We start from the raw sequence: 23,694 nt of genomic DNA, 5'->3' as shown, positions 1-23,694 counted from the left end.
TACAAAATTATGAACCATGCAATTATTTTAAAATCCTAGCAGCATTAAACTCTCCCCATTTCATACTTCTTCCTCATCTCACTTTCACCCACAGCAGCAGAGAGCACTTTCTCCTGCTAACCTGCAATAAACTCTGCTTACATCTGCCTTTGAAGGAGATCTGCTGAAACTTAAAAATAAATGAGACAAGACTAAGATTAAAAAAATAGGCAACAATAATTGTTCATTTTGTTATGACTGAAATTCAATCCATTATAGGATGAGTATAAGACTCCCTTCTAGTTAAACTGACTGAAACATTCTGCAACAACGGAGAATAATAAAGCACAATTAAAAGTGAAAGTGACCAGGAGCTTTAAATACCCAAGAACCATGTTAATGGAACAAAAAGGCCATTTAAAGGTCAGCAGCTTATAAACAATATCCTCAGAGCAATTTCTCAAGAGGAAAATCATTTCGGATGGACCTACCGTGTAGTTTATAAAAGACAAAGCTCTCCCATCCTGAAGGAAGCCAAGCAAAATTAAATGCCTGCTATGAGGATCTGACAGCCATTGTTTCATGTCTCAGGTTCAAGAGGAACTATTCTTTTTCCAGCTGGCATTCATTGGGATTGTCTGGCAAGGTAAATCTCAGAATACCATGCTGATATACTCATGCATTTTCCAAAACATTTGTTTCTTTGGACATGATATCTGGGCTGCAGTCCACAAGCTCTACCTGCACAGCAGGTAGGGGTGACCTGAGCACATCCACTGCTGCAGAGCAAGAGGCAAAAGAAAACACTGAAGCTCACGGTTCTTTCCGGGCAATGGTGGGAAGCAGCGAGCATCTATCCCTTCTATTTCCTGCCCAGCTGTGCTTCTGTGGCAGTTTCTGTGGCCTCATAAGCACATACCTCCCAGCACGTGCTGGGAACTGGCAGCTGCTGCCAACCTGTACAAGTAGCGAGTGTCCTGGTGCCCCTGTGGAAGTCTTCAGCCCTTCCTTGCTGAGATCAGTTGTCCTGGATGTGCTTGACTTTGGAAATTTGTCCCCATGAGTGAAAATACAGAAACAATTATAAAAACCTAGTATTGTTCTTTATATTTACAGAGATTCTGCAAGCTCAAAAAGGGATTGGGGGGGCAATGAACTTGCTCCATTTAGAGACCTTTTTTTCCTTCATTTTTCAGACTCGGAGGTAGCACCCCATTCCAGCAGGGTCTGTACCACAGAGCTGGAAACAGAGATTATGCCCAAAAACCTTTAACTTTAATTGACTGCAGGAAAATAAGGCAATTCATGTGAACATCCATCAGAAATCTGTCAAAAATATACGGCTAGAAGATTATTTTTCATGCAAGCAGGCATATTGAATACAGTGGTCCAATAAAAACTGTATTGTGTCAGCACCCACAGCAAAAACTGCTAGGAAGGATTTGCAGAATTCAGAGAGTTATACTGCATCATTTAAATCCATATCTGGGAAGGTGGGGGGAAAGCGATCTTACATATTTATTTAGCCTGTGTTATATCTCAGTCATCATGGAACACCTCATAACCCCATGTTCAGGCAAAACACAACAGGATAGTTGGCACAAAGTATTATCATGTGTAAGGCATGTTTTATGTTTCATGCAGCTGCATCAAAGACTGACATAAACCAGTCATTTCAAAAGTCATCTAACGACAGAGAAGAATTATACTCAGGCTTTTGGTGAATTCTTTGCAGATGTGTCTCAATTCAAGAGTTAGACTAATAGTAATGCTGCCTTACACAACACAGGTTTCACTGGCTATTTATGGGCATTTAATGTTTCATTAGTTCCCTTTCTGAGTGCCTTTCTTCTGCTGTGCCCATTCTGTACATGTTTCTCCATCTGCCCTCTTCCTTCCTTTTGCACACTGCAAGTTCATTGACTATGAACTCCCCGTTCCTTTCATGCTCTTTTTTTATCCAAGCAACACATTAGTTCGACGATTTGAAGTTTGGTTCCCCTGTGTTCAGGTTAGTCAAGAAATTAACCAAAAGAACTCAACCACTTTGCTGTGGATGTGTGTCGCTTGTAAAGTACAATGTGGGTTTTTTTAAATATGACATTGCATAATGGTTTTGATATTTCAAGAAAAATGGTCTCCTCCACATTTTCTGCTGGTCCAGTTCATTTATGACAGTCTGACCATGCACTCACTGTGCACAGACAGTGCATGCAGAGTCGTGGGAACAGCTGATCAAACATAACCAAGCTAAATTCAACTCAGTACATTTTCCATTGCCTATAAAAAACTTTGGTTTTTTACAGATTTCGTCTGGGTCTTGCTTCTGAGCTATAGGTGTAGAAATAAGACAGGAAGCTGGACAGATTTTCTTCCCTCAAGACTGTAAAACTGCTCAATAAACCTCCTTCTGTAATAAAACCCTTAAAATGATGGTTGAAATCCTGGAGTCAATAATAAAACTCCTGTTCACATCAGAAGCAACTGACTTCTGTGCTAATGAAAACCTTTTAACTACACTGGGTATGCTACATAATGACTCAGTATAATAACTTGTTATACACAACATACTTTTATCAGCTAGGATTTCACAATTTTTTTACTAATATTACATTTTTTAAAACACCAATTTCTTCCATTAATAAAAGACAGTCAATATACCAATGCCCATTAATACTAAGCAGCAATTTTAAAAAGCACTCCTGAAGACAGCATGGAAATGAAACTACAGGGGGAATGTTATATAGGCCAAATGAAATGGTCAGGGCTGTTTTATGTCTCTGCTGGAAGCTGATATTTCTAGGGCCAAAGTAAATGTTAAAAGCATTATTGGTCAAGATGGACTCACATTGACATCTAGCAAATTCATACAAAACTAGGAGTTTGTAGTCTTCATCTGTGCCTACTAATTTGGTTTAGACTGACCAAAGTATACACAGTAAACAACCAGACAGAAAAAACAAATTCCAGTTTATTGCCTGTAAAACACCAGCAAAAATGGATTTTGGAGAGAGAAATTCACATTGTCAGCTGTCCGAGCCACCAGCTCTCCTCACGGGCCTTCAGCACCAGCTCAGCCGGCGTGGTGAGGAGCCCAGGCTGGAGCACTGCGCTGTTGCCCTCTCTGCACCTCGTGGTGAGGAGCCCAGGCTGGAGCACTGCGCTGTTGCCCTCTCTGCACCTCGTGGTGAGGAGCCCAGGCTGGAGCACTGCGCTGTTGCCCTCTCTGCACCTCGCCACCAGCTCGTCCCAGGGGTGGCTGCTCCCCCCTGCTCCCCTCGCGGCCATCTGTGGGTGGGCTCAGGTCCTTCTGCACCACTCGTCCAGAACACAGGGGCCAAAGGGGTCCTTTTCATTGCAGCTTGTAGCTGTGTCAATGCCCACTTAGTTTTGGAGCAGGATAGAAGAGGAACAAGGAGGATAAAGCTTTTCCAAACCAGCCTCGTGCCCCATTTCCAAACCCTTCTGAATTCAAGCTCTGGGTTAACAAATGCGTACCACTACAGGTGGGAAACGAAAGCCCCTTCTCCACCCACAGAAAACTCTTTTGAAAGATACATCCCAATACTTTTCTTTTTTTTTTTTTCTTCTTTTTTTTTTTTCCCTAGTAAGTCAGTAACTAAGCAAGGGCTTAAATCCAGAAATACAGTCCTCATGTAATGATTTCATCAGTACATAAATAGTAGCAGGGGAAGAATATTTCTGATAGTGACATCTCTTACACTGTCACTGTTGCCGCTATGAATGACCAGAATTGTAAATGCATAACTATGGGAATAATCTATCAAGCAATGTGTTAGATTTGCCATCACTTGAAGCCGTTAAATCAGCTGTGGACATCTTTGAAAAATGTATTCTAGCTCGATCACAAGGCAAGCCTGTGTCATGGGCCTGCATTGTACAGGTGGAGGATGTGATGACAATAGCTCTAGCAGCTATCTGCTTTGCCCCACTGGTTTGGGTTTCTTTTAATTCCAAGATTTTGGGTTATTTCAGCATTCATATTTGTCAGCTTAAAAAGAAACATCAAAAAGAAAGATACAAAGCCCAGCCTTTCAAGATATAAATAGATTAACAGTTCCTAGAGGGAAAGGTACCTAAAGACCCTGGCTGATTCTGGGCCTTTTCAGAAGGCTGCTATTAGACGAAGCCTTCCCCAAACCCACTGTAAAGGGCATTTGAGGTGGAAGGAAATATTAGCCACAAGACAGGCACTCAAAGCACGCTTCCTTGGGGGGTAAAAAGTTCAAAAGTGTTTTATAAGGAGCTAAAAGCATCTAAGGAGAACAAATGTTTTAAAATACAGAATAAAGGCAGGAGGACCGAGGATACTGTTTCCTTTAAAGCAGGGAGAGCGCTGATCCTGAACAAGAAAGTGTTTCAGTGTGGCTAAGCAGGAGTACCCAGCATTGCATGAAACAGAACAAACCTTCACTAGTGCTCCAGTGTCCTCCTGCTGAGCGCTCCCTGTGCCGAGGAGGAGCCATGCCAATTTACCCATATCAGGTTGTAAATTCCAGCCATGGGCTGGAAACAAAGATTTCTTTTTCTTCTACCTAGTCACCGAGATCATAGAGTTGTAAACAGTAAGAGGTTCTCCAGAGCTACAAATAAACTTGTGTGCCTTAACAGCGCCTGAGCCTGCCCAGAGGTAGATGTCATGGGTCTCTGCTGGCACACATCATGCAGGAATAGGACCCATAGGATGGTGGGATCTTCATCTTGCAATGAACTGTGCAAGAGATTTGTACTGAAGCCATAGGAATTACACAAACTGTAACTGCCAAACAGGGACTTCTTTTTGCGTTAATACTTAGCATGGTAACGCCCCCAAGACAGACAGGCATTGCCACAGCAGAATTCGGTAGAACACATTAAGTAATATGAGTTAATTTGCATGATTAATCAATAGTGTTTTGCCCTGAATTGTTAAGCTTTTTGTCAGCTTTTTTGTTCTACCAACATGTTAATTAACAGCCAGTCTCTCCAACCATCCCCAAGCCATGCTGGCAAGATACTAGGTCTTTGCTGGGTGGGGACAGGGAGGAGGATTTTGGGAAGGTCATTAGTGAAATCTGTGATGTGTACAAATAGCAGCCTCAAATTTCAGACTTGTTTACTCATTTTAGACACCTCTGGAGTCCCAACAAAAGGCACATAAAACCTGAAGTTTCTGGGATGATCAAGAGGGAGAAAGAAGAGCAGGACAGAGGAGCAGGAGAGGCTGAGAAAGCCATTTTCCATGGTAATGCAGAGTGGTCAGGAAAAGTGGCAAGAGAAGGGCAGTGCTGCTCAGGACTTAGAGGAAAAAAAGGTTCAAACACCATGAATGAGGAAACAACATGGGGCCTCCATAAGAGAACATGAACCCAAGAGGATGGTAGCATCTGTGAAAGAAAGAGTAGAAGAAGCTGGGGAAGAGGAGGTGGGGAAAAATAAGAAGGGAATGGTATTTTTTTCTTGGCAATCAGTGAATCCCTCTTACGTGCTTACAGAGGAAATTACCTTTCCTTGGAGAACCTGGCACAGTCCCCAGAGGCTGATAGCCTTTCAGCAACAAGATGCCCTGTGCACCAGAGCAGTTTTGTATGCAAACAAGCAATGGTTTTGTTTACATCATCCTCTAATCCACTAACAAAAAAAAAGGATGGGGCTGTAGCAAAACTACTTCCCAACACACCGTTACCTGAAAGAGGAGCTTCATGGCAATCTGCCGATGTCTACCTGGTGGTTAGCTGTGTGGCACGGGCCACCAGGTCAGGAGAGGAACCGCACCTCAGTCACACATGATTTGTGAGAGACCCAGGACCATCCTAGTCAGAAGTACCAATTTCTGTATGTGCAGATACATTTGCCTGGGATGTATTTGACATTTAAATGCATAGGATTGAAGTTACTCATAGTTCCTCTGAAGAGTGTTCTGCTTTTGCCCACCCCCTCACCATCACCTTTGGTCCCCTACAATTCCCCATCATCCTAACTAAAACATCTTGGTTCCTCCTCCAAAGAATACAGCAATATAATTAATAGTAAGTAAGAGCTAACCCACAAACGTATGCATCCTCTTGTGTTCTCAGCCAAGCAAATCTTTCATTTTGTCGGGTAATTTCTTTTTAATGTGGTGGTTCCTATTATTTCTTGATAGTGATAAAAGACCAGAAGCAAAACTCTTTTCAGAGAATTTGAGAGGAAAAAAAATATCTTTGTTGGCTGAAAGGAGCATATTTAATGCATGCAGAAGGTGTTAATTAAAAATCGTTAAAGTTGACATTATAGCCCTAAAAATCAGGAATATTTTGAGTCTTAAATGTCTCAGTTATCACAGAACATGTCTGCCACTGCACCTATTTCTTTGCCTGAAGGCATCACTATAAAATTAAAAATGGACATTTGGAGCTAGTAACCTTTGATCTAATTGAATTCGTTGTGGGATCAAATCATAATATGCCCATTATTTGCTGATTTCATTCCTCCCTTCTGGCAAGGGTTTGTCAAGTGATACCAGTGGACACTTATAACCTAGTAAGAGATTTGCTACAAAGGAAGCTGATTTTTCACCATATAGCTTGCTGTTGTGTCGGGGCTTAACAAACAAAAAAACAACAGCAAAAAAACTCTGGAATTTGCATATGCACTAAACGGCAGAGGAAGCTTCCAAGCTGCTATAATTTGGTAGGTATGGCATTTACCTCTATGTGTTTTTCTTCAGCTGGCTTAGTGCACAGTGTGCAAAGTTGAAAGTCAATTAGTTTTGGAAACAATTTCTTTTTATACACTCTCTTCTGTGGATCCAATTTCTCATCTGTTCAGAGAATTCTTTTAGCATGAGCAGAGGTAAAACTGATGAATATTAAATCTCAGCAATCTAATAAAGAGTAATACTTACCTGAGTTTCAATGAAATACAGACGTGTATATACATATACCTAGATATATACATACGAAGAGATGATAAATGCATAGGTTTATCAACTTATAGGTAGAGATTCTAAATAAAAAATAATTATTCATTTTTTCCTTTAAGATCTCAGCTAGAAAAAATGACTTTTGCAAATGAAAGTGGCATCAGTCATCAGTGAAAGGAGTGTACGGAATCTGAAATAGCAAAGCAATTGAACATGAAAAGTTTGGCATAGAAAAGAAGGGTGAGTAATTTAAACCCACTCAGGAACAGGTGTGACTTGTTCATAAACCAGTTAGGAAAAAAACGTGTTCAATTACTGCTCTCTGGTAAATAACAAATTACCATAGCAACTCCATTTTCAAACAACATATGCATATATTTTGTTTCAGAAAAGCTTGAGTCAAAAACTGCATTTTACTACCATGCCATGCCTGCTTTTCTGACTTCAGGATCCGAATTCTATGAACCTCCAGCTCCTTCTTTTACCCACACTGCCTTGGCCATGACCTGAAACCACTACCTTAAGGCTGACAGCATTGCTCAATCCATGCTTTAAAAGTATTCTACCTATTTGTTGACACATTTACATTGAGCCAATCCAGCCAGTAGCTTTTGTGATAGGGAGAGTAAATAGCTGTCATTTTGAAGGTGGATTCCAAATGATTTCTTATAATCAGGTGGGGTTTATCAGCAATTACAAATAACCTGAGGCACATCATGTAAGCAAGTGTGTATTTAAATTTATAATTATATATGTTTGTGGCGGTGGTTAGGAATTTGTAAGTATTTCAGTTTTCAAGGACTAGGGAATTCAAAGGGGATCTGGTCAGAATTTTAATATAAATACATATCAGAAGGCTGTTGAATATAATTGAGTGATCATACAGAAACCAAACCCTTGTGTAGAACTACGCAGCCACATGGAAAGTCCCAGGCCCCACTGCTCCCCAGGCTTTGTTGTACAGTTACATACACTTACTCACTTCCAAATCCTGGCCCAGACTTTACAGAAGGAACATTAGTCAGCAACAATCCATCTGCAGCACACAACACTAGCATGAATTGTGATTAAACTTTCTTTAGAAACAGCTTAAAGGCAGCCCGTATCAGTGAGCCCTTGACCTGGATCTGTGTACAAATACATAAGGGTTATACAGGCTCAGTTAAGGATCATTTTAACAGCCTGATTTTTTAAAATATATAAGATTTGGACCTTGCACCTTGAAGAGTGACTGCTTTTGTGCAGATTCACATGCTAATGTGTGTCTCACCTGTTCAAATTAAGTTCTCCAGGTTGAAATTAGTCTCCAAACAGTCTTCAAACTTAGAGAGGTGATCAGATTCTGCTGTCTTTAACAGGTTTCCATTTTGCAGTCAGCAAGAAATGGGAGTTTACTCAATGTTCCCATAACCATCTGTTGCCTCCACAATGGTAATTTCGGTCTGGATCTTTCTATCCTCTCTCTGCTTACATGATTCAGATGGCCAAAAATACCAGAACGGGTAGCAGCATAACAAATACTGACTCCTTCAGTTTGAAAAATATCTCAGATCCATTTCTGATTTTATAAAGCTATGTCAGAAGGTTGACCCAATAAAAGTAAACCATGTATGCAATTGTAAATGCTGGCACCCCACTCTCATTTATCTAATCAATAAGGGAAGAAGGTGAAGTAGAAAATATAGACACATATTCCTTAGCCAGTCTCATCTCATAGTTCGTTGGGCATCATTTTTGCCTGCAGAGATTCTCTGAACCAAACCACTCAATCATCAATAGATGCAGTGAAACAAATCTCTTTTCATTCCATTGGAAACGTGCAAACAGTAATACACTTCTTGCCTGAAGAAGAATTCCCTATTCATACCACAGTAATTTATCTCACAGAATTATTTTGCTTTAGTTATTCATTCTAGAAGCTTTTAAAGGAAAGAGAACAAAATTAAAAAAAAAAAAAAAAAAGACTTCCTCCCCCCAAACAAACTCCTCATCAACAGAGCAAACACAATTAGTTGATCAAGCTCACCTGTGTCCAGTGACTCATATCAGCTGAATTGCAAATCTTTTTTCAGGTCATGTTATGTGGGCTGCATCTTAGTAGCATTTTAGTCTCCACCAGGTGTGCAGTTTTGAAAGAAGTCTCCCGGTTGTCCCCACTTGCATGCCTTAGTTGACACAGAGAAGAGTCAAGTCAATATGCATAAGCTGGGTTCCTCCCAGCGGAGCTAAACCAGCAGATGCATTTCAGGGGAGCACCTAAGGCACTCCAGCCACTCATGGGTGTTCTGTCCAAGCAGGAAGGTTAGAGCTAGGCCAGAGTAAGACCTCCTGAAATGTGGACCAGGTCCACAGCCTCAACTGCTTTTCTGTGCAGATCCATTCCTCTTGGCTTGCACTGTTTACTAATACAGATACAGGTTCTGAGCTTTGCTTCAGAAGATTTTCTTGCATGGAGTGATTTATGTCATTGGGATTTTATTGATATCTTTGATTGCATCACTTCCTGCCACCTTTTCATCTTTGTATGCAAGAAATGCAACTCTACACAGGGATAAAGTTATCTTATCCTTGCCATAAACTGAGTGACACGATAACTTGTCTTGTCAGATAGTTTCACAGTACTGTGTATCAGCTACAAGGCTGAGAATGAAGCAAATATTCAAAGTATTTTTAGGTCTTCTCTCAAGCCACAAGGAGATGTAAGTACTGATATGAAATGACACTACATTTTGTTTGGGAAAATTTTGCAGTTGCTTTAGCCCAAGATGGCAGCTATTATGTAAGTAGCGACATCATTTCTTTCAAATTCTTTGTTTTGTCTTTTTTCATGCAGACCAAATGCACTTGGAGCTCAGTTAGCTTTCCCTTTAGATAACGAGAACAAGAGCAAAGTGCTTAAAGCAGCATGTGAGACTTTCTGAATAAGAGACATAGGGGCTTGAATTTAACAAGCCACTCCCAATATGAGGCAGATGCCTGCGAGGCCAAGTAAAAATGAAGCACTAGGAGCTAGAGACGGGTCAAAGCTGGAGGTAAAGAATCCCTTCTTGCAACATCTTTTTACGGTTTTGAATTTTCAATGTTGAAATTCTTGACCTTTGTTGCAATGATAGTCACACGTAGAGCATCCCCTCCTGTCCGGAAGGGTCATCCCTGGGGCCCTGACTTCCTGCATCTCCCATGGTCTGAGCAGTAGCAATGCAAGACTTCACCTTTCCTTGGCCACGGGGGAACATCTAGTCAGCATGGGTATCACATCACTGTTACATGAAGTTTTCAGCATTATCACTAGCCATGTTAGTGCAAAAGACATGCAGATCGAAGTGAAAACAGTAAGAGAGCTGGTTGCTGTTCCTTGCCTCAGTGTTCTGATCATTTCTGCATGCTCCTTGGACACTGCTGTGTAGGGCAGTTCCTCAGTTTTATCTTAGCTAGTGCTTCACTGCAATCCATGAAGAACTTTCTTCATGATTCCTTACAGTAAGTAGCTGCTGAGCTACGTTGGTCAGGAAAGAGAAAAGACAAAAGACAGTTCAAGCTTCATAAATTTCTCTTAAAAACTGAATGATGAGATGGACCAAGGAGGAGTGCTGCTGTAGACATTAGTTCTCAACATTTTTTAAGCCAAAGATCACCATGTCTTTGTGAAACGTCACTTCACTGCTTTTCATTAACAGCTAAATAGTTGTTAACCTAAGCTTTGAGTAATCATTTATTAATGCAACTTTTCCGCCATGTATTTCTTATTTGCATATGTAGAAACATATGTATTTGGATAATTATTTTAATGCAGCTGTTCTGTGGACCATGTTCTGATGTCTGTCTCATGGACTTCTTGCATCCCGGAGATAATGGGTTGTTAAACACTTCTGAGTGCAGCTACAATCTCCCATTGGAGCCTGCTCAGAGACTATAGTCAGTCAGGCTGTTGCAGGTTTTGTTTTATGCTCACAACAGCTTCCTTTAATCTTAGCTGGTCCTATGGCAAAGGGCAATCTCCAGTACCTCCAAAAAAATCTACACTCTCATTCTTCTCTTTTATTCCAAATGTTAGCTGCATTTTTAGACCTTTTCCTTACAGTAGATGGTAGCCTCCTTGTTAAAATTTCGGGGGTGGGGTGTCCCACAAGGTGAACTTTATCAATTTGGCTTTCCTGGTTTGATTTTCCTCAGTTTATGGTCAGAGGCTGGCTTTCACAGTCGCAACTTATTTTGTTCTGTAGATTCTTACAGAGTGTGAAATGTCACCTAAAGAATTTCATGGCTGAGTCCCTGCACTTGAAGCATTTTCCAAAAAGTAACAGGAATTCCAAGTCTACACAGGGATTCTCCCAGTTATACTGGCTATGCATTAAAATCACCATTAAAATTGTTTGTCTTGCCCTAAGAGCTGTACAGCAGTATAACTTTCCTCACCTCAGCATTTTCAAGAGTTCTGGAATTCCATTTGTCAGGCAGCCTTACAAATATCCAGCCAATTTAAATAACAGCTATACAGATTTCTTTTCCAGAATTCTGACTTTGCTTCACTGATTCTATTTTAATACTACAATACAATGGCACTGTGTAATTCTATTCTTTTCTTCATTCATAATTGCCATTTTGATTTTGAAAATAATGCTTCTCACCAACTGCAATGTGAGCTGCATTCAGTTTGTTATGTTACCTAAATTTGAGCAAATATTATAAAGCTCGTGCAGTTCCACCCAGGGACAGAATGTTCTCATTTCTTCAATTACACACATTTGAATATAATGTTCACAAAGACATTTGCACTTGTTCTTCTTTCTTATAATTGGAAACCTTAAGATTAACACTGTTGTTTAAAAGAAGATACATTTGAGCCAACAAGCTTTTCCAAACTTAATTTTCAGCACTGCAGGTTACTAATTTTTTTCCTGTTCTAGCCTTCATTCAGGAGCAAACCTGTGTATCACACAAACATACATTCTTGCTGATTTAGGCCCAGTTTGTCAAAGACATCCTGGCCTAATTATGTATGCTCTAACACTGCAACTATTGAAAACATCCTTCAAAGGGATGCGTCTTTTTCTAAACTCAGTAGAAATCTCTCCATTGCATAGAAAGTCACGGGGCTGAGTCTCAAGCCTACCACCACTTAAACATAACCATCCACTTCCAAGGTTTATCCTTGCAGCTGCACCAAGGCTGTCTATGCTGGAGCTGGACATGAGGAGGAAAGGTGCATCATTTCATGGAGGGATGCTGTGTGTCAACAAAGTGCAGAGCTCCTGGAATGCATCTAGGCCTTTATCTCCTTGAAACAAAAGAAGACTGTCTCTTTGTTCAAAAGGGCAACCATAATAAGCAGCTTTGCATAAAGCTGAAAGGAACCTCCTGGGTTGTTGAGCCTGGTCAGCTGACATTACAAGCCATCATGTCCTATTAGCAGCCCAAGCCACGCACAGAGCTGGATTGCTCACTGCCTCACACCTCGTGCAGCTATCCCAGCCTGTACTGACTAAGCGAGGCCCTTGGCCCCACAGCATCTGGTTTCTGCTGGTCTGTTGGTGGAAAGCAGCCGGCGCCCTGGGTTCATCAGACTCACCGTGTGTCAGTGCAGAAGGTCTTGCTGGACGGAGGATGGCATGATGAGGGTCCAGTGCCAGCCTGGGTGGGTTTCCAGATTTCACTAGTCAGTAACCCTCACACATAAAAATATAGCCAGGTTCAGGTTTTGACTAATGTTTTTAGCTTACATTTTAGCCTTTGGATTTGGAAATCAGAAACCATTGGCTTAGAATGGAAATGGTGATGATTCCCAGCTCCAGCAGGACACTGCTGACCGAGCCCACCACTGGCTGGAGAAAATGGGCAGCACACACAGCACTGTCCCCTCCAGGCTCACAGCAATGACACCTAGGCACACCCTGATGTCCCCCCAGGCACACAAGGGACAAAGGCACACCTCCTCCAGCAGTACTGCCCCACAATCTGTTTTACGGTGCTCTGGAGGAACCAAAGCTCCTCTCTTTGAGTCCTCTTTTCTTTTTTACTATTCCCCCAGAACCATGCATGTGCTTTTATAATAGAGATTAATTACAGAAATGCAGTGAGTTTTGACAGCAGAAGGTAACTGCTATCTGGAAATAGCATAAATTGTAGAATGCTTTCATAAGCACACAATATGAAGGAGGACACTGCCATATTAAAGGCTAGAAACAAAGAAATACAGACATTTTATTTAAGCAGCATGACATTTAAGTCACAAACTGCAGAAAAATCCAACTGCGGAATAAATAAGGCACAACAACTGGATTAAGGACATAAATTCATCCACATAGCACACCCTTGCTAGTAGGAACAACATGTATCTATGTACATTTAAATCTGGATGTATGCATAAACAGATTTATTTTCACTCAAGGGTATAGCTCAGAAACATTCTGAATGAATCATTTATAGTAAAATGGTCATAAGAAACATCATACTTGAGGTCCATTCTCAAGTAAAGAGTATTTTTCTCAAGATTTGAAATACTGGTTAGCAGCCATGCCTGGCCTGAACAGAGTCATTCATTTCTTTCTGTTTAATGAATTGGGCTGCCCTGCTCTTTACGCATGGAAAGTACAGCCAGTTTGAGACACACTTAAATAGAACTATTCTAACAGTTATTTCCCTCAGATGAAAATAAAAGTAAGGCCAGCCTTTAACATCCTAGTGGGTTTGGTGGCTGCATATCCTTGTTTTAGTTCCCCAAAAGTTATGTTCTCATTAAAATGTCACCTTACAATAATTCTCTAATGTACAGGCTTCTGCCTTCATTAGCTGTTGAACCAAAGCTAGTAATGGAAAAACAGGTTACCTTGAATTTATGATGGGCTAATTCCACTCCTTTTAGCCACAATGATAAATCACCCTTTGTTTACAATTGAAAGACGAGTGATTCTAAGCAGAATGAAGAATGGATGGAAAAATATAGTTTTAACTGTTGGCACAGATTGTTATGGGGCCCGGAAGCAACAACATGGTCAACAAGCAAAATGTAAAAACAAGCTCTGGTAAAGCCCAGTGAACAATTCTTTCAAATTGCATTTATTTTAGTTCGTTGAATATCCCACTGCTTACCTCTGACAACAAGATTTGTCCCATGGGGAATTCCCTGTTACAGATGCAGTATTTTTAAAGGAGAGGAGGAATCCAAGACACCTGCACAGAGACTTTATTTCTTGAAGGTCACCACCTCAAACCTTTCTGGACTGAAAGAAAATTAGGGAACTGTAACTTTTCAGGATGTAATTAGAGGACTGAAAGTAAAACTGACGCTGAAACCAGACACTCATTTCTGCAGCCTGGATCTCATGGGGGGTTTGGGGGTGGTTGTCCTTGTACCTCCAACTGCTTTTAGAACCTCTTCTGATGTTTCTCTGAGACAGCATCAGGGCCAGCACGCTTTCTGCAACATACTGAAGCATGCATAAACCCACACACACTCTAAGCAGGCAACAGAGGCACCTACAAATTACCCTTGTGTTTGCCTGGTGAAGGGATACCCCAAAAGCTACACAGATTTATTTTGGCTTGTACTACCCCTGCAGGTGCCCCATTTGAGCACAGCTACACAGACTTCTAGTGTCAATGAGAACTAATGTGTATTGGAAAGATCCTTTGGGAGATATTTCAGTGGTTATTTCCCTGACTGCACGGAGTAGTTCACTGTTAATATACTGAAATGGACCCAAAAATCTTCAATTCTTTAGAGGAAACACCTGAGGAAACAAACAAACAAAAATATTTAGGAGAAATAGTAGTAGAAATCATAATAAAGTCACTACCTAAAAAGTACCAGATCTCATTCACCTCCACAGAGGATTTCTGGGGAAGACAGGAATTCACTTATTCTTATTCTTATTCTTATTCTTATTCTTATTACTGTTGTTGTTATTATTATTATTATTATTATTATTATTATTTTAAAACTGCTTTTAAAGCACAAATTTAAAAAAGCAATGAATAGGAATGTCATACAGTGTCATTTACTAGCTTAGTATAGTGCAGGCAAAGGTCTCACAGGCATGGGAAGGGAGTGGGGATTCATTATCATGTGTTAGAGAGATGATGGTGAACTCAAATTTATAACAATAAGCAGCCACTTTGTATGGTAAAAAATAAAAATTCTGAGAAAATTTAGAAGCTTTTCCTAAAGGCTTTTTTGTACCTGTCAAAATACGCTGTAATTCTGCAGAAAGTAGGTGATAGATATGAAAATTGTTGTTAAAATGAACAGATTCTAAAGTAACACAGTTTCATTTCTTCTATAAATTATTTTCTATATGTATACATAACTAATCATCTACCTATACTTTTTATTTTGCAGCAACCATGATTTATCTGTTCTATTTTGACCAAGTTGTAAAAGCCTAGAATATCAAGTTAAAATAAAAGTAAAATATAAAAATAAAAAGGATGCTGTTTGGACAGAAGTTCCCTAAAGGACAAAATGAAATGAAACAGTTTAGCTCATCAGGTAAAATATCATGTCAGCCTCCAATAAAAGGAGGTATTTTCATTTAACTGGTTTAAAGAAAGCAATACTCAAAACCTGTTTGTGTTCCCTTTGCTTCCCAAGTGAAGGAAGGTTGTAGTTAGGGTATGGATTCAACTGTTGAGGTGGGAAAACTTATATTCATTTTCTCTGCTTTAAAAAATCCAGTAACTAATGTTTTTAATTTTTTTTTCCCTCCTCTGTCTCTTTGGGTTATGAACTGGACTTCTATATTCTTACATAGGATTTATTTCCTTCTTTCAGACATCAGAAAAGTGAATACACTTATTAAAGATGTATCTAATGTAAGGTGCAATCTTATTTAGACCACCCACAGAAATCAGTTGTTTTTAAAAAAATCTTGCAACTATCTACCTCTTAACTTCAGTAACCCAAGAATCCCATTCTTGCTCCAGAGTTGATAGCTGCTGTACTCCTACTTACTACATTCAGAAAGGGATTTAGCTTTGCCCAGAGAGAAAAGTTTTATCAGAGAGGGAGATATTTGTTTTATGTATGAACTGAAATCTGCTGCAGACTCTCTTCCTCCAAATTGCAAAACAACTGATTTCTGTGTTTTATTTTATAATGTCTCCCCAGGTAAGTCTGTCAGGAATCTACAGCTGAGATACTGTGAGAATATCTTCCTTTCTTCAACCATTTGGTTGTAGCACTTATTTAAACCCTAGGTCCTTCAGAGTATTTTGCTCTTCAAAAGTACAATTACATCTTTTATTTTGTACGTGGTTTAAGGAGCTATCCCTGTTGTCAGCTGTTCCGTTTTTACTTGACGGATTTATATTTGGTGTTTTCCCTAAAGTTCCTAAACTCCTTGGCTGAAGCAATTAAATAAGTTTGAGGAAGGCAAGTTTGTAGCACTTGGGGTTAGAGGGAAATTTTTTTTTAAACTTGAATGTACAGAGAACAGATACAGGAAATTCAATACTTCTGAAATAGTAAGATTTTAAAACCTTTCATGACTTCTTAGTATTCAGCATTAAGAAAAATGCTGAAATAATACATATTATATACAATAATAAAAATGCTTGTTAAAATGATCCTTCATCAGCAAGCAACAGAGCTTCTGATTCAACAATGAAATTTAATCAAAAGGTAATGAACCATGTGCCCATGCGAGTATGTCTTATTTCTGTGGCTGTGATTTTCCTCCCAGTGTTATGAGAAAAACACTTGGCTTTCTTTGCCTTCCTTGTCTTTATGCTGACAGTTGTGAAGATCTGTCCTTATAAATGATTACAACAGCCCCTTTCCATCAGTCACCATACTATTTTCATTGAACAACACTGATTTATCCTAATACATATTAAATATGCCCTGAATATGTTTTCCCATCTCCTCCACAAGCAAATTTGGAAGAAAATCTTTCAAGTGTTTTCTGACTTACAGGCCTGTTTCAGGATCTGCCCTTCATGTTATTTTGTTTTCCTCACTGTGTTTTCACCCTTCAAAATTTCTGTATAGATCACTCATTAGAAAATCCATTATGATAAGCTGGCTCTGAAGAGAAGAGGTTGCTCTCCTGCCAAGTGATCAGTGTTCGTTACACCTAATTGCATCCATTGGCTGGTCTCTCCAGTGTTCTGTGTGAGTGCCACTCAGGCTGAACCCAAAACTCTCTCCTTCAGCCCTCTCACAGAGGCTTTCTTAGTGATTTTGAAGATTTAATTTCTGCTAGCCTATAATAAAGGGGTCTTTAGGAGCACCTCCAGTTGTCAGGCAAGCTGGAAATGGTGCACATCTGATTTCTGATAGTTTTCTTTCACTGGCAGATCCTCTCCTTCCCTTCTGGGGAATCTTCAGCTGCTTGATTAGGGCAACTTGAAGTCTGACTTGTGCTTGCCAAGCTGTGAGAAACACATCTGGCATCTGCCAGGATCCAGCCCTGTAGTCCAAACACCTTTTCCAGTGATAACACAAAGGTTTTTGTGAAGATTAGAGCTTATGCTGCATCAGAATGTTGCAAATCTAGATGTTAAACCTACTTCTTACATGAAGCTTACCTACAGGACATTGTAGGAATTCCTAACAAAAAAAGACAAATAGTTAAAAACAGTCTCAAAATAGTGAGTGACACAGCACACACAAGAGAAGCAGAAGAAAGCAGGAACAGAAGTATTTATTAAGATCATGACAAGAGGGAAAATAACAAATGCTAATTAACATTTTTTAAAATGTAAATTTTGCAACATACTTGGGAGTTTGGAGCTTGGTATTTAAGGAGAATATTACTGAACCTCTCCTGAGTTCATATATGTTCCAGCATCCTTATTCTGGTACAAGGGATTCTGCAAACAAGATAAAAACAACTTCAAAGCATAAAGCAGTTATTTAATAGCAGACAGAGAGAAGCAGGGAGGTAGTATTTAACCATCTGTAAGACTAACTGTAGATGGGCTCCACACCACTAATGAAGCACCCCAAGAGCTTTTGCTGGCTGGGCAGGCACAGGTGAGGAGGGGCAAGGCTGGCCTCTGCAGCTCCTTGGAGCAGGTCCTCAGTGTCACAAGGTTATCCTTGTCCACCCACGCCTTGTGGCATGGACCACTTGACCTGATGAGGTGATGCTTCACAACTAGCAGCCCCAACTAGCATGACCAGCCTCCCTAAAGTTTTTCCTTTATTTTTTCCATACCTTTCCACACTGATGTTTTTCCTCTTGAATCCTCCAGCTACTTCTGATGCTATCGCAAAAATCCTACTTCTGCCTGTAATTTTACATTTCTTATCACTGCACAGCCTTTCTCACAGCTTTTTCTAAGCAGTCTAGGTGGAGGTTATGCAGCCGTGCTGCATCAGAGCCGAGTCATGGATTCAGATACGTGGTCCGAGAAACCCTGTGTAGGAGAAGAAAGCTTACAGCAGGGGCTACAGAGAGTAAGGGTTGAAAACAAATGTAATAAATTCCTAAATACATATTCACACACACAAAAAAAAAGTTCCCTGTGAGTTATAAACAGCTTACTCCTGTAAGCTAACTAGTTAAAAAGGATTTTATATGGCAAGCACCTATGCTTAAGACAAGGCACCTGATTTTTCATACTAAGACAGTATATCAAATGCTCGGCCCGACGTCCCTTGGCGCCCATAATTCCTAACCTAGTGAGAGCTTTAGAGACACAACATCTGTAAGATCGGACCTAAAATGACAGAAAAGTATTGAAGGTCATGCAGAATAATTTACCTCAGCTTTGGGTATTTGATAGATGAGAAGGCTCTTATTCATTGGAAATGTTAGGAAACATTACGAGAACAAGAAACAGAAATTTATGGATTCGTAAATTTTAATACCAGAAGAATCACCTAATCTGACCTGCATATCATAGGCTGTGAAATTTCAGCAAGTAATTGCCACATGAAGCTCACTAATCTGGGGATAAAGTAGTGCTTATCTCCCCACAGTAACAATTACCAGATAGCATCAGGAAACTATTTTTTAAGAGCAAAAGAAAGAAAACGAAATTTGCTAGTGCAACTCTATCGACCCCCTTTTTCTATACATGCTTGGTAGAAGTTTTCAGAAAGCCATACTGCAGTAAGATTACAAAAAATAAATGAGAAGTACCTGTGCAGTTTGCACATGACATTGCACTCCTTGAGTATCTAACAGCTACAGAGAAGAGGATAATAAATTATCTTTATGCAGCAAGCAAGAAAAGGGGAGTTAAAATAAACACAAAGAAAACCAAAGGTGACATAAAGCATTTACACCCAAGAAAAAATACTCTTGGTAAATGGAAAGTAATAAAAAAGCTGCAGCATACGTTTACCTTTGATAGTTTTTCACTTTAGAAAATTATGATCACGAGAAAGAAATTATTAAAAGAATCTATAGATAGATGGAGAGCATCTGAAAGGATGAATGCAGTTCTGGAAAACAACAAAAGCACGTCCTTTGCAGGGAAGATTACTGGCTGGGTGGGTAGCTAGCTCTCTGTGACTTGCCAGAGCAGGAAAAGTGGATGAAATAACAGCAGAAGTGGAGCATAAAAGAAAGCAAGTTAGTACATGAACAGTGGAACTAAGGAAATTTTGTTTCACATAGATTTGTCCTGCATGTCCCCCATCACATCTACCCACCTCAAGAACAAGAGTTTCTCCATATGGAACCATAAGAACCATTTAGTTTGGAAAAGACCTTTAAAATCATCAAGTCCAATTGTTAATCTAGCACTGGCCAGGCCACCCCTAAACTATGTCCGTAAGTGCCACATCTACACATCATGCCTACAGTCACTCCCACTATATTACACACAGCTCCCTGTGTGTCATAGTTGCCCCATACTGCTCCCAGTACCGCTTTGCTCCCCATGTTCCCACACCACCGTACCCACCTGCCCATATATCTCTTCCAGTCTGCCTCTCGGGGTTTACTGGCTGTGCAAGAGACAACACAAGCAAGACAGAGGGCTACAGGCACACTGTCCATGCTGGCTGTCCAGGTGGTTGCTGTTAACCAGAACTAAGTCATGATCAAATCCCCTGCTTTTTCCCTCAGAAGGAACATTAATAATATCAGTCTCCTCTACACAATCTTTGATTATTGCAAAATTTGTAAGACTTTGTCATCTTTGAGGCCTCTGCCCAAATTGGCTGAAAACAGATGAAGGAGGAGAAGAGGAAGTGGAGGACAGCGAGAAAACACAATCTGACTACCTTACTTCTCATGAAACCAGGTTAAAAAAAAAAAAAAAGTGTAATTTATTCAGTCGAGGAAAACAGGGAAAGTCATGCCATCTTTATGGGACTAAATCCTGACATGCAGGCTTAATATCTTTGCAAACAAGATGCAAAAGCCCCTTATAACTGTGTCATCAGGATGCCAGCTGCCTAATCAGGATAATTAGGGAATATCAATATTATTAATTACTTTTTATTTTAATCATAAGTGGGAGGTGGAAAATGGAATCTAAACATTTTGGTCAGAAATAAGGCTCTCTCATGAAGGAGAAACACACTTCTAGGTGTTTCATGAGGAGAGTGATGTACAATTAGCTTTACAAAGGATGATACAACATCTACCCATCTAGCCAGTGAAAGAATATATAAAGTAAGGCTTGAAATTAATAAATGTATAAATAGATGAATTAAATGCAATACCAAAAGCAACTTCTATCAGAACTAAATGTTTATGAGCCAAATATGCATGTCATTTTTATTTAAAGCTCCTTATTTCCTTTAACTTTAAATACTACAGAATCTCTTAGCAATATAAACTTATATGAATAAGTGATTAAGTAGATAACACTTCTATAAATATAACAAATGTTTCTATAAATGCAACTGCATCCTGATGAAGAATAATTATTTTTCTATTTTCTCAATTTTCTCAGCAATAGATACTTGAATAAATGTGAGACAGCATCATTCTAATAAATTACTGTAGGACATGTAATTGGGGACACAGAAAAAAGACTGATCATGAATTATTTATCAGTCACTGCTACAGCTTTTTGCAAAAGAATAATGCTTGAGTGCCACCTGGGACACGGGCAAAGCTGTGTCCCCAGCTTGATAGAGTTTGATACTACTGACAGAAGGGCCAGAACCTGTTTCAGTGATGGTGATAAAATACTGATGAGCCTTCCAATGACCACATATCTGAGTGCAAAAGGAGATCTAACCTACCTACAAAGCTGTTTGCAGGGCAGGATTTTATACCTGAAGTTTTTCTTCTAGAAGCAGTGGTTGGCCAGCTGCTGCTTTCTTCCGAAGAGAATGGTCAATAAGGTACTTCTCCCTTGCCCTGTTCTCCCTGTTTTTCAGTGTCCCGTCAGGAGTGAAAACTCCCACCCACCTAATGCCAAGGCTGAACTTCACCCACTTTAACCTTCACATCCTGCTTGCATTGGAGTCGGTCACTCTCAGCTTCTGCTAGCGTCAACGGAGAGAACTACTCTTAGTGGTTGGTTAACCTATTTTAAACATCAACTTTAAGTTTAAAACATCAAGTTTATAATAAAGCATGCCTTGCAGGGTTGATGTTTGGGTTTGATGGTTTTTTTGTGCCCTGGAGGGGTAGACATTGTACTTTTGGCACTTAATTCCTGTAATTTGTTTAGGCATTGACATTAAGGTTGAAATCAGTCTTGCCCAAACAGTACTGATATGGTCTGAACTTAGGTACATAAACTTTTGATTACACTCAGAGCTGTCTGGAAGGAAAAGACACATTTTATAGATGTATTTATTGCTGCATGTTAAAGCTATCCTGGTTCAGGCAGGAGGAAGAGGTGATCCAAGGACAACCAACACACCAGCAGCTCGAGGTGTGGTATGCATGATTCCAGTTACACCTGACATTGAAGGTGTATCAAGATGCCTTGATGAAATAATTACTGAAGCTTGCAGGAAGCTGCAAAGATTCATACATATGCATCAGAAACCCTACTGAAATATGGGAGAGCAGCAGCTGACTTCATCTAAGTCACTGGGGGCAATGACAATTTTTTTCTGTCTTCCAACATGTAACAACTAATTATTCTTGTCCACTAATTATCTTTAAAATGAATAACCTCTACTGTTCTTGTTTTGTACACTATACTCCTAAACCTTCTTTGTAGTATATCTGCGTAGACACATAAGTCTACTACTGAATTTTCTGTTGAGATTCCCACCAGCTAAAAAGCATTAGGATTATCACTATTGGAGGGAAGCAGGCTGTGATGGGGACAGAGGCAGCTTGGAAGAACTGGAAGACCTTCTCACCAGCTTGGGAAGAGGTGTGAATCACCTAGAGAAGCAGCTCCTCTGTCAGCTGAAGGGAACACAGCTGGAAGCCAAAACAGTGTGCAAGGCAGATGTGAAGTCAGCTATTATTTCCCCTCCCTCTGCTTGTCCTAAATATAGTAAATGATTTTTTAGCTTTGCATTTCAGACAGATAAACTTATTTTCCTGGGAGGCAGAAGTTTGCCTAGTAGACTGGCAATTTCAAAGGACCTGGTAAGGTGCAGGTGGAATCCCATTCTTCCGTGATGGAGCATCCAGCCTCCATCTGGGCGTCCTGGTAAGGCACTGAGGCACTGCACCCCTGCGTGGCAACACCAAGTGGCAATTGGGCAAGGAGAGGAGAGCACCCTGTGGGCAGGGTGGCAGGGTTAGCCCCGCAGACAGCAGGGAGCGTGGGGACCGCCAGGAGCTGAGGCCATCACACTAAACCTCCCATCTCCACCAAGCGCAACGTGCAGGAGAGGAGCAACACTCAGTTATGTGCATGACCTAGTATTTTCTTGTAGTTAATAGAGAAGACCCAGGTCCTATTTTGTTAGCTATTGTATATTTATGAATGCAAAGATGGCCATGTCTGGAAGATCTTAAATCATATACTCATATGAAGCAAAGATGTGAATTCTGAGGTCAAGAGGAATATGTTTCCCTGACTGATCATTTCTTTTTTGTGCTCACTTTCCATGTCAGGAGCAGGGTATGGGTGTAGCAGAGTGATGGATAATGTGTGTGTTTGCAGTTGGGGGGAGCAAGTGGCTGCCAGATAACAATTCTCTGATTTCAGAATTCTACTCGCCAGCCTTACCCCTCCCACAGACTATTTCTGCAAACACGTCCTTTATTTCTGGTTTTGCCACTAGATGGTAGTAGCAGGTAAAGGCTCCCCCCCCCCCCCCCCCCCCCCCCCCCCCCCGCTTACCTGCTTCCCGATTCCCGCTTTGTTTACTGCCCGTGAATAGTTTTGGGACACTGGTAAAGGTTTATCGTTTTCTCTGAATGATCAAATGATTATACAGATATTATAGCTTTAAAATTCACGGTTTGCAAAATAACTGTTTCCTTCCTTTTCTAATCCTCACACCTCCTCTCCTCACACAGCTTTGCTGAATCCAGCGTGGGTGCAGATCACAGGCAGAAACCAGCCTCACTTGCCCACCAAATCCCACTGAAGATTTTCTTACATACTGTGAATTACATTCAGCATTTTCAGCAATTGCTTCTTTATGGGTACTAAGAGTCCTGGGCAGCTACTCAGCACCCCCAAAGCAACCCCCGTGCCCTCCTTCAGTCTGCTGTGCCTTTCTTTCCCCACTTGCTGGGCTTGGGTGGGAAGAAGCATCCCCAGCCCTGGCAGCTCTGCAGAGGGAAGCCCACCACCTGGCTGGGGCAAGGGGGCAGCTGGGCGAGGGGGTAACTGAGTCTCCTGAAATTGTCAGCCTCAGGAAATTGTTAGGAGAGAAGGAACGTGGCGTTGTAACTTCCCTGTGACTCTAAAGGTAGGCTCATCTATTTTTACATGGCACACATTTTTCTTCTGTAGATGCAGCCAACAATTAATAA

At 40.5% G+C, this 23,694-nt stretch overlaps 1 protein-coding gene across 1 annotated transcript in view; it reads left to right on the top strand.

Annotated features, from left to right (window-relative positions):
* The first annotated feature begins 3,184 nt into the window (after positions 1–3,184).
* LOC308059731 (putative tRNA methyltransferase 9B) overlaps positions 3,185–23,694 on the top strand; it is a 93,428-nt gene continuing 72,918 nt past the window's right edge. The window contains 1 exon segment of the mRNA XM_080377532.1: positions 3,185–23,694. This exon segment is cut by the window's right edge and continues 45,962 nt beyond it. The gene's annotated coding sequence lies outside the window, so the exon portion shown is untranslated.

This window comes from Falco punctatus, assembly GCF_963210335.1.
Source record: "Falco punctatus genome assembly, chromosome: 2".
Classification (NCBI taxonomy): domain Eukaryota; kingdom Metazoa; phylum Chordata; class Aves; order Falconiformes; family Falconidae; genus Falco; species Falco punctatus.
Note: the sequence above shows the minus strand (reverse complement) of the source record. Positions and strands in the feature narration are given on the sequence as shown.